Source organism: Anopheles aquasalis, chromosome 3 (assembly GCF_943734665.1).
Source record: "Anopheles aquasalis chromosome 3, idAnoAquaMG_Q_19, whole genome shotgun sequence".
In the NCBI taxonomy this organism is placed as follows: Eukaryota; Metazoa; Arthropoda; class Insecta; order Diptera; family Culicidae; genus Anopheles; species Anopheles aquasalis.
In genome coordinates this window covers 42589064-42601563 of record NC_064878.1, presented here as the reverse complement: position 1 = coordinate 42601563, position 12500 = coordinate 42589064, and the positions used below count along the sequence as shown (strand labels likewise).

At 47.6% G+C, this 12500-nt stretch overlaps 1 protein-coding gene across 1 annotated transcript in view; it reads right to left on the bottom strand.

Moving 5' to 3' along the window:
• The window catches only part of LOC126576674 (uncharacterized), a 122063-nt gene that overhangs the window by 6280 nt on the left and 103283 nt on the right, over positions 1 to 12500 (bottom strand). The window lies entirely within an intron of this gene.

The window sequence follows — 12500 nt, the reverse complement described above, 5'->3', positions numbered from 1 at the left end:
CGCTGGAAGCGATGTCTGGATGGAGTATTAAGCAGCATCGAACTCAACTTTAGCTCAAGATAAATGATCCGCTCTACCGGTTGAGCAATTTACACTTCATCGACAATCGGCGCCCCATTTTTCCTGTCTGCTTTAAACAACCCCCCCCCCCCCCCCCTGGGCTCTTTAGAGGGCGAGAGCGCATAGGAAATGGAAGGATGGGAGTGATTTGGAGGGGTGATTTAATTCAATCATCAACCACCCAACAAACTCCTTCTTCTCTTTCTTCTTGTTCTTCCTGTTAGCGCACTAAAACGAGGAGTGCAGAGCATGGGCGCGTGCATGAAGCGACGGTTGTGGATCATCTTCTTATCGGCCACCGACCACTCCTCATTCGCATCATTCTCATCATCATCATCATCATCATCATCATCGGCAGCACCATCCGCCACATCGAATAATGCGTAATGCGCCGGTGGGGGGGCATGCGGAATTCCTTTGCGCTCGCGGGCCCCTCGAAGCACGAGAAAATTAATAATAATCATCACAAAACGGAAGAATGGAATTTTTGCTACCATCTTTCCGGCCCCCCGGGTTCTCCACTAGCCACCCCAACAAAAAAAGGGAAGCAAAACGGAAAATAAGACGCTCCACAACAAGGCACAAAACTCCAAGAAACTCCTGCCGGAAACGGGAATTCCGGGTCTCGCCGGGCGGGTGGTGGTGGCCACGAGCGCGGTCAAGATTGTTCGGCGAAATCAGTACGCTTCGTTGGTGATGAAAATGATGAGAGTGAAAAATTTATCAATCTCCGAGAGACCGGCGCCTTTAAAAAACGGGCACGGCCGGAGCAGGCCTAGCAGGAGCAAGATAAGATAAGAATGAAAAGCAGAAGAAGCAGCCAGTGGTCGATGGAGAATACACTCCCCCGGGGGTGGAAATATTCTGGATGAAATTGCAGCGAAAAGATGGGAGAAATGCCACCGCATCGTTTCATGGGCGCCCGAATTTTAGATTCTGGGAAATCATTGTTCTCTTTTCGGCTTTGCAAAAACGGCATTTAAACCATTTTCAGAGTGGTTACTGGTCATTTTTATGGTTGATAACGCTTGAGAGAAAGGATAAGAAGCGTGCTAATGATAATTAATCGCACATAGTTTATCATTTTCGGGCAAAAAAACATTATCTTTCTTTGGCTACAATTTAACATTCCATAACACCTTTCGAAGACCAGCAGAACTCCTTAACTGAACGCCGAGAAGTATCCACTCTACCTCGCACTGAAAGGAGTACTTTAATTCCTGTTCGTGACATGCCGCAGTGCCGCTTGGAACAACTTTCAAATCTAGAGTGCAAAATCTAGCGTGCGGCGAAAGCCTTTCTCCATTTGTCCGTGATTTGGTCCCAGCAAGCAAAGCAACCGTCGTCGTCGTCGTCCGTCGCTTGCACGCTACTGTCGCCACCGAAACACGAGAACAAGGTTCATTCATAAATCATGAGACTTTGGGTTTGTGTTTCACCTCTAAACAGCCACCTAGTTAAACCTCAGCCAATGTTTGCTGGAGAGGTCGAGAACGAGAGTGCAGAAAAAGAAGGAAAGCAAGAATGTTAACGCGACTTGCGTCACGACGGATTTCTTTGCGTGTGTGAGGCTTACGACGGATCCGAAATCCAAGCCCGTTGCCAAATGCAATACGCGGAAAAACCTGGGTGGGAAATGTTGTCCCCAAAACAAAAAAAACAGAAGCGGATTCAGTGTACGGTGAAAGGCACGCAACAAGGACTCTAGGCTGGAAGGGCCTCACGATGACAGAATAGTTTACGTGAGTGGCGTTCGAAAGCAGGAGCGGGCTTCCGGTTAGCGCGATTAATGGTACACGATTGTTAGGATGATAGTTAGCATAGCGTGACAGCGAATTGTTTAAAGATTTACAAGGGATCAGCAGCAGATTTAGGGCAGTAGGACAGGCGTGTGGGAGTGAAGGCCACTTCTGATTAAATGATTTGCCTTTCTCAGTATTGTTTGCAGTAAAGTGTGTGCTATGTTGGCACTTTCTGCGGCTCAAAGCAACATTAAACATGACAGGTATTTAATTAAAAGGTATATTTAGGTAATAATGCTTTAAATTAATTAAAAGGTATCGCAAATGAAAAGGGCACGGCACTCTTGTCATTTTTTGTACTACATAAATTAAAACAAAAATGAGTTTCGTATTGTTGTGTCCTAATCTTAAGTCAAGTCATTGCAAGTGACATTATTATATGAAGACACAATTATTCATTATGTTTTGCAACCAAAATCACATTTATTTCCTCTTTGATATTGAAATCCGCGCCATTTAAAAAAAATCTTTAAGCTATCCTCCTCTTTTTAATAAATCCTTAAAATGTACCCTTAATTTACCTACACAAATCATTAAAAAAAGTCCGATTGTCCTTATAAAATGTATCAATGTCCAATACAGTTCTAGAATTAACAAGTGCCCTATAGTTTTAGAACATTTTTAAATTCCAATGATCCACTAGGCTGCAGGTTTACTGCAGGTGGACCTTGCAACAATCAGATCCGCTTGAACCCACTGCTCCCACTTTACATAATTCTTCCAGTCCAGCTCACTTAATGCAAATCATATATCGATAAAGCAATAAGCTTTAACGATTCTCCTTACGCAATCAAACCAAGACGACAAAACGGCAACTTAAATTCACTCATTTCCATCCACCATCGAAGCACCATTCATTCAATTCGCAATTCGCAAAACCATCCCTCCGGCACCTTGCTGGTTGGACGAGTTTTCCCACGCCTTCCGGCTGACATCGAGGGGCTGCAGCAGCACCACCAGCGATTACCAATCTCAATCTCGCCAATAAATTAGCAAAACGGTGTTAATCGATGAACTAGTCCCTCCGGGTAAAGAACGGCTCCCCAAGAGCACCCTGACCACCCACTCCACCCTCCAGGAATTACCCAGCATTCATCCTCAGAAGACAAAGCAACTCAGACTCAGATACGACACCAGAACGAACCGGCAGAACTTGAGCTCCATTTACCGTTGAGTCCGGGGCTGGTGCAAATCCGGTACAGACCAGACCAGACCGGACCACAACAGAGCTTCAGTTTGCACATGTCGTAATACGTTCGCATCAGCATCCTGCTGCTGCTGCTGCTTGCGAGCTCTCTAAACTGTCACACAAGACACGCTGCACATAAATCATCATCAGCATCTTCGTCGTCAGTTTGTTGGTAGACAAAAGTGGGGCGCACGGAGTACCGAGCCCCTCCCGACCCGGAGTACTTATGCTTCTTCCCACGGAGCAATCCATCCCGGGACCATAAATCATAACACTTTACAAAACTCATTCACTACTCTGGTGTGTCTGGCAAGTCCCACTCTGTCCACAGGGAGACACAGAAAGAGACATCTACCGCTTGGTGTACGTGAAACACGAGCTAAAGTGCCAGTTCCTTGTGATAGATGCTGCTAATGTTTAAGTGAAATTGCTGGCGAGATGCCTCCTTCTATCGATGTGCTGCATTTACCTCAACTTTCGATTTCTGGTGCCCTCCCGCCGGAAAATTGTCCGCTACAGCGATACATCGTAATGATCGACAGAAATAACAAAATTTCTAATGCACCAAACAGCATTCACGCCTAAGGCACTTGCACAACGCTAGCTTCGATTTCGCGGTGATTGAATCAACTTCTGCTGCTGCTGCTGCTGCTGCTGCTGCAACGACCGTGGAAACGGTTGCGCGCATGATTCATTGATGTTTGGCGAGTAGAAAGTTCAATTTATGGCCATTGCCATTTGCACTCTTCTCGTGGGCCTCACGAAGCCTCGTGGTGGGGGCGTACAGTGGGCTGGTTGATCGAAACAAGAGCAAAACGGAGGGAGACTATAGGAACACGAAACGGTGCACAACGATGGCGTCCAAGAAGAGCGATGGTGAAGGCGTGAAGTAGGTCATCAAGTGCATGCTAACAACGTGACCCATCTTCATCGTTTGGGAGCAAGAAAAAAAGGGGTGAAAACCCCCTCCATTACAACTCCATTCTGACAACAGATGGTGCCGTGAGCGAGCCCACAGAAATGATCTTTTTTGCCACGACCACGACGTAGACACCACATGCAATTGCGGCCGCTGCGTGGTTGTTGCTGTTCTTGTAAGGGAACACACGACACCAAGAAGCGCGCGCGGCAAAGATTTGTTGCCCACAACAACAAACAAAACGTGGAATCATCACAAACCTCCCACTGCCCGGGTCCGGGACGATACACGTTGTCGGCATGCGCGCCTTTGAGGTTGGTACCGAAAATGCAATTCATTTCCTCCAACGCCAACGCCACGCTTACGCTTACGCCAACCCCTTCTCCCTTTTTTCGTCATCATCATGGCGTTGTGGAGATTGCGACGCTGCTGCTGCCTCCTAAAAGCATTACTAAGCGGACTTTTATTTTCCACAAAACAACATTTTCCTTTCCAAACCAACCAACCAACAGGAACAGGAGCAGCATTACCGGGGCAAATTACACCATCCACCGGACCAGGGCTCGAGAGATCGGGTTCGATCCGTTTCGAAACGAGGTCACGGAAGGTTTAGAATGGGATGCTGGTGCGGCTCGGCCATGGTGCACGCGTCAAGGAAAAGGGGAAAAGATTTAAGATGGACCAAGATTAGCAACACCATCAAGATCGAACTCGAACGCTGGCCCAACCGATGCGGATCAATCGAATCGAATGGAATGGAAAAGGAAAAGAAGCTTCTCTCCCGGGTCCAGGGTCCGCGGGTTGACCATCCACCTGAGCAGACCTGACCTGCATCCCGGACAGGACCTGATCGGAGGCGAAGGGCAAGCAATTAGTTTAATGGACTTTCGTTTTATTACACTTTTCCACCAACGGAATCGGTTCGGTTCGATGCCGGAATCTACTAGGCCCCTGGGGGGACTGAGGTGGATTATAAGGTGCAATAAATTTTAAACCAGTTCTCTCTCTCTCCAGCCGGTGCCAGCCCGATTCCCTTGCCAGAGAAGTGAGTGTCTGTTCTGCTGTAGCTTTTTTCACCAACTCCGAACGCTCGAGGAGAAGGAAGTGTAATGTTTACCGGAAAAATTGTTTGTAATTAAGACCAATCACGGAGCGCCGCTGAGGGATTGAGATGAATTTCAGGCAATCAGCGAGCATCAATTACTTCTGGCCAGCTAGCGCTGCAGCACCACAGCGCCCGAGAGGGATGCCGCCGAGAGGGCCTGCCGGGAAATTAACTGCAACTGCAATGGCCAATCGAGTCGCTCCCCAACGGGGAAAAAGGTGTAATGGCAGGTCTTCGTTTGTTTTTCTTTCCCCTTTTAGATTCCGAACCCGATCACGAGCCGCCATTGCGCTTGAAAACAGCGCCGGGTGATTAATGTGACTGCGATCTGCCAGTATCTAGCTGAAGCGATTTTCAAATCGAAACCGTTTACCGAAGCACATGCCCGGCACCGGATTATGCCGTAATACTCACGGGTTCACCACTGCAACACCACGGAATTGCTGCAGCCAGGGACAATCGACAAAAAAAAAACAATAAAATGCCACGGAATCAAGATAAAATATCAAACGCATCGAAAATGCGGATTCATTTGGAGCGATAAATTATGAAACCAGAAGTTCCACAACTTTGTGGGAGCATGGAATGCACAATCGCCCGGGGGGGTGATTTGGGATTTGGCCGGATTTGCTAAATGTATAATTTGCAAAAAAAAAACACGGCACATCGCGTACGGCGTGCGTGCGGACGTGAATCGATCAAAATGCACGCACGTTATTAACGTACCATTTGCGGTGCGATGCCTCCTGGCACCGGTGTACCCGGGACCACTAATTAGTCAAATGCATAAATATGACTGTGCCGGGGGCCGTTTGCTAACCGCGATCGTGGCTAGGGACGTGAGTTGATTTTAGATTGATTTGTCTGGATTCTGGTGATGGTATTGCTCTGGTGATTGCTGGCGAGCGGGAGTTGCTGCACATTGCGGCAATGGCGTAGTTCCGGGACATGTAGGAACCAAGCATCGATGGCGAGATAAAGGTTCCATCCAATAATATTGAACTTGCACGTTTAGTGCGAGCGAGACGTGATGGTTAGAACGTTAGGGAACGAGGAATGCAAGCTCCAAATCGAATGAAAAACATTTCAATTGGATTTTGAGTCATTCAGCCAATGGAGCAACCAATAGAATGTTTAATGGTAAATCATAAAACAAAGTCACTTTCAAATTATAAAATTGGATTTATTTTGAACCTTTATATCTTTCATTTATGCTTCTTTTAAAGAATTGAATTATCGTAACGTATACGAGGTCAGTGGTTTCAACTACGCTCGCGAAATGAAATGATTTGAGCGACAAAAAGAAATCGAATAAATGATATCATTGTATTTCAACTTGAGCTCGCTGAGCCCATTTTTAGTAACCAATTTTTGATAGCCAATCAAACGATTTATAAGAGTTTTTCGCCTAAAATTGCCATTCATTTACCCACAAAGTAATTCACTCTGTACCAAATCATAAATCGTTAAAGGAGTTATTCTCGTTTGAAACAAATTAACGTTTACGAAACAAATCCACAAAAGAAATACTAACTTGTAACATTTTTCCATAAGAAACAAAGTGTCTCTTTTATATACAGTAAAACATATTCTTAAACCGATCCATTAACTATTTACATGATGCAAGACTTGATGAGATACCCAATTTAACGAAATTATATGCGTATTAAAATAATATTCTATTGTGCTGATTTAAAAAACGGAATAACTTCATTGCTCCAATACCGCCAAAAGAACTAAAACATATTTAAATTACCCTCGAATAGCCAGAAGAACGAAATCCAAAAAGAGTCCCTTTGTAACAGGCCCATCTTCAATTCGAATAATCTCTTGAGGATTAGCAAAGCAATGATCACCGCCGTTCATCCAGACACTTTCGTCAAGAACTTTGTCTCGCAGGACAAATTCATCCCACCGAACGTTACGTCCAATTACGCGTTCAAGTCGAGTGCTTGGCCAACCTCTTTTCCTTTGGGGACAAACCGCACGTCTTGTGATTCGCAAGACTCTGTCCTCTGCCAGTGATCCATTTTCCACTGGAATAACTCTCTATCTCTTTCTGCACAAACACTCCACTTTTTTGTTATCCTTCCATAGCAACATTTCAAATACGGGATGGCAGAGACTCCTAGAGATCAGTGGACCCGGTGGTGGACCCATCAGGAACCACCAGGACCCGAACTGTTCGAAAATGAAAAGTACAAACAGCCCACAAACGAGATAGGAGATAAGAACAAAGGAGATAAGTTTTCCCAGCCAGCTGGCAAGCAGGCTTCTGATGCTCTACTCTGTGTGTCGACGTTCGAAAGATGATCCACCGCAAATGATGATGATGATGGCGGTGGTGGTCGTGGCGTGCCGGTGGTGGTGGTGTGTTTGCTGCTGGCCGGCTTGAAGTTGCAACAAAACTGCATCTTTGATGATAAGCCAACCGACTCACCGGCGTGCTCTGGTGCTGCTGATGCTGGTGGAGGTCGTGGTGGTGGTGTTTGGTGATGAGACCAAGCAGATAAGTAAACTGTTTGCGAACCGGATTTTCCGAAGCGACGCACGAAGCAAACTTTCTTCCTTATCGAAGCGAATTTGAGATTCGGGCTGGGAGGGGAGCGTGCTCATGCTACCTGAACCCCCAGAAGCATTCAGCGAGAACAACGACGATGACGACGACGACGAGAGGTGCAACCAGATCGGGCATCGGATGACGAAGAAGAGGAAGAGAAGGATGCTTCTGGTAAACAATGAAAGCAGGAGAGGAGAAGCAGAAGGGCCTCTATTTGAGTAGAACTTTGATAAAAAAAAAACCAGGATGAAAGCTTAAAATGCAATCCTTCCGATGGTATTCCTGTGAGACTCTGCTTTAAACAATTGCTAACCCTGCGAACAAACAATCCACTTTCCGCACTCTCCGCATTTAGATACTTCTCACAATCGAGGCTCTGGACTGTTTTTTTCAATTACTTTAAGCAGCGTGCCAGAGCGAGTGGTTCCATCAATGATTCAATTGTAAAGTGAAAACCATCGAAACGAGCTCATGCTACTAGACGATAGCGGTTCGAGTCGGTTTTAGTTACTCATTACAAGCTATTGAATATGCATAGAATTATTCACGGACTAATAATTAGTCCGTAAAAAGGTTCTAAGGGATGAAGGGCCACGCGCCCACCACTCACTCACACTGGAGGGCTAAAAAGGGAGCGCAGTGGTCTGTTCTGTGAGTTTAGAAACAGGGCCACACGGGGAAAAACGCCTAGCAGCATTGGAATTGAAAATACGATAACGCGCAGCGAATGCCAAGCGATTATGGTTGGGGAGCGGGCGCGATCTCAAGTAGCAGCAGCACGGCCACCGGGAGGCCAGCACCATGGGCAACCCTGGCGTTCAGCATCACGATGGTGTTATTATATGCTTCAGTTGGCAGCGATTATGCTCAAGTGAGCAATTCTACAATCGTACCAACGTTCCGCGCGTTGCCATCCGAAATCCCCTCTTTTCCGCTCACCCTCACCGACCATCACACATAAAACACGGTGGCCACCCCCTCTCGGATCTCGCACACTTTAGCATGTAACGCTCGGCGAATGGCTAGAAGAACAAAAACCCCGGCGAGGGGAGCGCACGAAAAACCGACCGGAACGATGGTGACGGTGACGGTGAGAACCACCACCGAGCGGTTGTGGGTTTTATGCGTTTTCATGCTGCGAAGCCCCCCACGGGAGATCGTCCGCGGTCGCACTTGCAATGGGCCTGAGCCACGGCCTGGCCAACCAACCAACCAGCCAGCCAGCCAGCCCCGTTATCATTATTGCATTTTAAATTGAAACCATAAATTTTGGGCTTCTTTGGCGATTTTCGCGCCAACTAGCGAGAGCCGTGAATGGCGACGACGGGGGGAGGCGGAGGTCCTCAAGAGCATAGGAGCGAGGTGCATAGACGGCCACGATGGCGTCTCGTTCCTGTTAGAGTCCTAGAGGTACAAGCAAATGCAACATATTTATCATCCACACCAGTTGGTGGCCGACTAGAACCGAACCAACGACCGCTCGCTGGCTGGCTCCCGGGTTCGAGGTTTTTGGTGTGCCAATTTACGGGACTGAGCCCGCGGACTCGCGAGCGCCATTCCGGGGCCATTCTCGTGCGATGTTACGCTTGAGATAATTTTACGATTTAGTACAAGAGACCAGAAGGGCTCCGCTCTACGTTCGTTCTACCGGCACTTGGGGGCCCGCTATTGCAGCACGTTTTATGTTTTTATGCTCGCAGGAAATTCATTTGCTCGCTGGTGGAGGAGGAGGCCACGCTGGAACTGGAGGGACTACATCTATCACGACCTAATCCAATGTTCCTGGTTGGGGAGAGCGTCGAAATCGGTCTCTGGGTAATGAATTCCTGTGTGTCCTCCTTCCACCTTTATTTAGGGAGAATCCATTTAATTCTCTCATTGGTTCATATAAAAAAAAAACATTCCAACGAAAACGAATCCCTTGGAGCAGACAAATCAAATCGCGCTGGAACATAACAAGCGGTGCTAAATGATCCAAACCGAACGGAATGGCCACCCCTCTTGGCACACTGGCACTTGGCCAATAAAAGGAAGGAAAGAAATCAAATCACAAGAACACGGGGGAGGCGGCAATTACTGCTGGACAGCCCCCGGAAACCGAAAACACAATTCTCCCACCAACCATTTAGCTGCTATCAGCGATATGATCTGGACACCTTGACAACAGCGGCATCCAAAAACGAGGTGCATGCTCGCGGACGCCAAATTCAATCCCTCCCTGGAGGCCTCACCAATAATACGGCAAATCAATATTTACGATATCGTTAGCCGGTCGGACCGGACCGGAACGATCGGACCGACGCACCGGCCACAGACTAGATCCCCAGGAACCGCAAACAAATTTGAACCCCACGCGAAACCAGACAGACCCCCGGTAGCAGTAGGCTATGGCTTGCTGGTTGATAGAACGTTCCGTTCCGCAGAACCGTTTCAGTCGTGGCACACTGTGATGGCCCTTGCGTTGGAACCCTTTTTTTTTCTTTGTTTTGGTGCGGAAGTTGGTTTTCAGGTTCAGCACCGATGATGATGAGGTTTGACCCGCCGTTTCCCAGGCCGGAATCCCAGTGGCGAAAACACTCGAATTCCTAGGTCAATCGGGCAATAGCATAAGCGGATTCCCGGGGCCGACTGCCTGCCATCAAAATGACCTCACTTGGTGTCCGGAATTGGAGCCTCGTGTCTCGTCTCGACGCGAATCGAATTCTTCGCTCCTCGTCAGTGTCGTCGTCGGTGGCGACAAAAAAAACTAAATCCGATTTGTGGATGGGCCCTTTTTTGGCCACTGCCACCGTTGCCGGGGTTTTTTTTCTTTTCTTTTCGCGGAGGTCAAATAATTTCGCCATCGCTTTTCCGGGTGCTGCCGGTTTGTTTGGAACGAATTTCAGCAGCAGGTTCAGCAGGCAGTCTCCAGCAGGCAGTGTTGTCCCGGAATCCCGGAGAGGATTGTGTTTTTCTGTGCGAAACGGACAAGATTTATCTTCTTGATGTGCGCCCGCGCCCGCACCAAGGACACCAAAAGTTTCGGTTCGGTTTGGCCCCTGGTTTTGCGTGAGGGTCCTGCTTTGCTTTCGTTCTGTGGCGCCATTTTCCGGTGGAATGTGTTTTACCATGGGCGCGTGGCTGTAAAAAGAAGTTATAAGCGATGCTTCCAACCCCGTTTTTGGGGTTGGATTCGGTTGCACGGCCCCATGATGGCGATGGTGCATGGTTTTTCGAGTGGATGTTGGAGTTCGGTTGGCAATCGGGATTCGGTGCTCAGCTAGGACTGTGGTGGCAAAAAGTTAGCCAAACAGTTCTATATAGCCGCAAACAGTGGGAGGAATCGTGCTGGTGCTGGATTTAAAGCCGATAGTATTTTTTCCACCCAGAAATGGAGTGATTTTCCGGTAACTGGATAGCGCTATGATATGGGAAAAGATTTTTTTCCCTTTTTAAATTTATTCTGTTTGGATTCGTAAAACATTCGAAGGTTCTGTAGCTGGAGAACGAAAAGTTCTTTTTTCTTCAGATTTAACAACAACAAATTGAAGCATCGGTTACTGTGTTGTAACAAACGCACTTCAAACTCCTCGATTTGATTTGAAATCCATCCAACAAATGACTCCTTCGATCATACGCACACAACACGACCGTACCGGCGACCGAATCTCTCTCTCTCTCTCTCTCTCTCTCTCTCTCTCTCTCTCTCTCTCTCTCTCTCTCTCTCTCTCTCTCTCGAAAGTCAATAACGTGTTCGATATTATTGATTGCCCCTAGGACCCAACACCGTTCCCACGGAGACCGGTCCGTCTATCACCTAGAGCTGGGACCTCTCCAGTCTCCATTCCAACACCGAAGGGCAGCTGGGGGGTGCGTTCCCCAAAGGTAAATCGTTTACGAACACAGCTCGTCCTCTCCAACAACGGACTTTCTGCTGGCTAGACTTTGCCCTCAGCAGCGTTGCCCTCCGGTCACATAAAAAACATTTCTGTCCCTCCACTGGGGACGTAAAGAGAGAAGCGGTGCGTACCTTCGGTGTTGGTGACGCAATCTTGAAAGCACTGAAAGGGTAACGCAACCCAACACACAACTTCCCAAGTCCGGTGAACGGGAATAAATCGATATAAATAAATTGAATTCATATTTTATGAACATACCTCGAACACAACCTTCCCATTTTTCCTCCAGGGACCATTGAAGTGAGGTTACGAAGGTTCACATTTTTTTCCAGGGGTTGGGTGAGAAAACTCCAAGCGCATCGGAAAACGTGCATCGAGGCAACCATCGGTTGTTCACCTTGACTCGAGCTCACTCTCTCACTAGGCACAGGCATGCTTTGTTGACTAACAGCCTGCTGCCTTTCCCTAAACGCGTATTTGAGACGCAAACTCCGCGCAAAAAGCCTCGACAGCGGAGCGCTAGTAAATCCTATTTAGAGATTGTTCCGTGATTTATCAGTGAATTCGTTACCTTTTTATGCTAGGTGCCCCTTTTTCTGCATTGCAAAAAAGGCGGGCAGAACTTCAAACGACCGGTGTGCAAAACGACCGCTAGCGGGAGCTCGTTACTCTTACTTATGACCTACATCAATTGGAAGTAGGTTAGCGTATCAGGCAGCCAGCCAGCCAGCCAGTCAGTTGGTGTCCCAGCCACCGAGGGATTTTACATTTTTCATTTTTATGAGAAAAGCTTTTAAGAGTCACCAGCCCTGGGGAGGAGGATCTGTGGCCTGAGGCTCGCGAATCGTTGTGTGGTGAAGCTCGAACTCAGGAATGTTTCGGGGCCCTTCGGATTCAAATACAACTTCCTCGAGGCTTTCCCTCATGAGACCACGAGTCGTTCTAGCCAGAGAAGGAGGGCTCCGAGCGAGAGCAAAAAATATGAAA